Source organism: Arachis duranensis, chromosome 6, assembly GCF_000817695.3.
Source record: "Arachis duranensis cultivar V14167 chromosome 6, aradu.V14167.gnm2.J7QH, whole genome shotgun sequence".
NCBI classification, from domain to species: domain Eukaryota; kingdom Viridiplantae; phylum Streptophyta; class Magnoliopsida; order Fabales; family Fabaceae; genus Arachis; species Arachis duranensis.
The window spans coordinates 46,672,397-46,675,082 of NC_029777.3; the positions used below are offsets into that span (position 1 = coordinate 46,672,397).

At 35.4% G+C, this 2,686-nt stretch overlaps 1 protein-coding gene across 1 annotated transcript in view; it reads right to left on the minus strand.

Annotated features, from left to right (window-relative positions):
• Positions 1-2,686, minus strand: part of LOC107493535 (uncharacterized) — a 42,482-nt gene that overhangs the window by 15,511 nt on the left and 24,285 nt on the right. The gene's annotated exons all lie outside the window — the stretch shown is intronic.

Below are 2,686 nucleotides of genomic sequence, written 5' to 3' on the forward strand. Positions count from 1 at the left end.
TGATTAGCCGTGCTGTGACAGAGCATAGGAACGTTTTCACTGAGAGGATGGGAAGTAGCCATTGACAACGGTGACACCCTACATAGAGCTTGCCATGGAAGGGACCTTGCGTGTGGGAAAAGGATTTCAAGGAAAAGTTGAGATTCAGAGGACAAAGCACCTCCAAAACTCCAACATATTCTCCATTAATAAAGTAACAATTCCTTATTCCAATTACTTTGACTTCTTATCATTAAATCCAATTAATCTTATTGGCATCCTGACTAGGATTAATAAAATAAACATAGATTGCTTCAAACCAATAATCTCCGTGGGATCGACCCTTACTCACGTAAGGTATTACTTGGACGACCCAGTGCACTTGATGGTTAGTTGTACGGATTACAAATTCGTGCACCAAGTTTTTGGCGCCGTTGCCGGGGATTGTTGAGTTTGAATAATTGAAGGCTTATTTTATTTCTTAGATTAGGAATAATTTATTTTTATTGTTATAGAGTCATTAAATTTTGATAGGATAGTTTCTTTTCAAAAATTTCTTTTCAAAAATAATATTTTTCTTAATTAATTGTTAATTTTTCGTGAGTTTAGTGTCTTATTCTAAGTTTGGTGTTAATTGCATATTTTATATTTTCTTTAAAATTTTCGTGTTAGTGTTCTTGGTTCTTCCTTGATCTTCAAGTTGTTCTTGTTCATTTTTCTTGATTGATCTTTAATTTTTCTTGTTCCGTGTCTTTTCTTGTTTTTCTTATACTAATCCAAAGCATTAGTCTTCCAAAAGGAATATACCCATTCAGAAAAATTGTTACCTTTTCTGCCCATTTGGCTAGAATATTGGTTTATATTCTTGATTAGTGGGCATCAGTTCTTTTGAAAATCTTTTTCAAAAATAATTTTTCTTGATTTAATCTTGTGCCAAACTTTAAGTTTGGTGTTTTCTTGTTAATCTTTTCATAAATTTCGAAAATTTATTTTGATTTTCTAAAAATTTTAAGTTTGGTGTTCTTTCTTTTGTTCTTGGTGTTCTTGTAAATCTTCAAGGTGTTCTTGAGTCTTCCTTGTGTTTTGATCTTAAAATTTTTAAGTTTGGTGTTCCTGGTGTTTTCCCTCCAAAAATTTTCGAAAATAAGGAACATTGGATCTAAAAATTTTAAATCTTGTGTCTTTTATGTGTTTTTCTCTTTCATCATAAAATTCAAAATTCAAAAAAAAATATATCTTTTCTAACTAATTTTAAAACTACATTTTCGAAATTTTTAATATAAAATTCATATTTCAATTTCAAAATTTTTCGAAAAATTTTCACAAAATATTTTCAAATTTTTTTTATATATTCCGTTTTTATTTATTCCACTTCTATAAAATAAATAATATCAACATACATATCATCTCCCTTGTTCCATCATGGAATTAAGTGGAAATGAACAGTCTAGGAGGACTCTGGGGTCATATGCTAACCCCACTACTGCTTCATATGGGAGTAGTATCTGTATACCCTCCATTGGAGTTAGTAGCTTTGAGTTGAATCCTCAGCCCATTATCATGGTGCAGCAAAACTGCCAGTATTCTGGTCTTCCACATGAAGAACCTATAGAGTTTCTGGCACAATTTTTACAAATTGCTGACACAGTACATGATAAGAAAGTAGATCAGGATGTCTACAGATTATTACTATTTCCATTTGCTGTAAAAGATCAAGCTAAGAGGTGGTTAAATAACCAGCCTAAGAACAGCATAAAAACATGGAAACAGCTGTCAGAAAAATTCATGAATCACTATTTCCCTCCAAATCGGATGACACAGCTAAGGCTAAGCATCCAAGGCTTCAAACAAGGAGATAATGAATCCCTTTATGATGCCTGGGAGAGATACAGAGAGATGCTAAGAAAATGCCCCTCTGAAATGTTTTCAGAGCGGGTGCAATTAGACATCTTCTACTATGGGCTTACAGAAAAAGCTCAGATTTCTCTAGACCACTCAGCTGGTGGATCTATACATATGAGAAAAACAATTGAAGAAGCTCAATAGCTTATTGATACAGTTGCCAGAAATCAGCATCTGTACCTAAGCAGTGAACCTTCCATGAAAGAAGAAGCTAAAACAGTAACTGCAGAACTCAGTCCGGTGGATCAGGCTAATGAATTTAATCAGCAATTAGACTTTCTAACTCAACAGCTAGCCGAATTCAAGGAAATACTACAGGAAAAAAGAATGGCTAACAGGAATATGGAAGTTATTTCAGGAAACAAGAATGGCTAACAGGAACATGGAAGTGCAATTAAAACAGACAGAGAAGCAACTGTCAAAACAAATAGCAGAAGAATGCCAAGCAGTTCAACTAAGAAGTGGGAAAACATTAAATACCTCACTTCAAAGCAGCAGGAAACCAAGAAGTGAACAAATGGCTACTCAAAGTCCCTCTGAGGACAATTAGAGCCCAGAGAGGAATAATGCTGGCGCTGAACGCCCAGCCCATGCTCATTCCTGGCGTTCAACGCCAGAAACAAGCATGAATCCGGCGTTGAACGCCCAAAGGGAGCATAGTTCTGGCGTTCAGATGCCAGTAACAAATGGGGAGATGGCGTCTAACACCACTCCAGCTTCCACCCCTGGCATTCAAATGCCAGTGGGGGATCAGTCACATACAAGTGCTGATAACAACCCTTCTAAAAAGGCTTCCCAACCCACT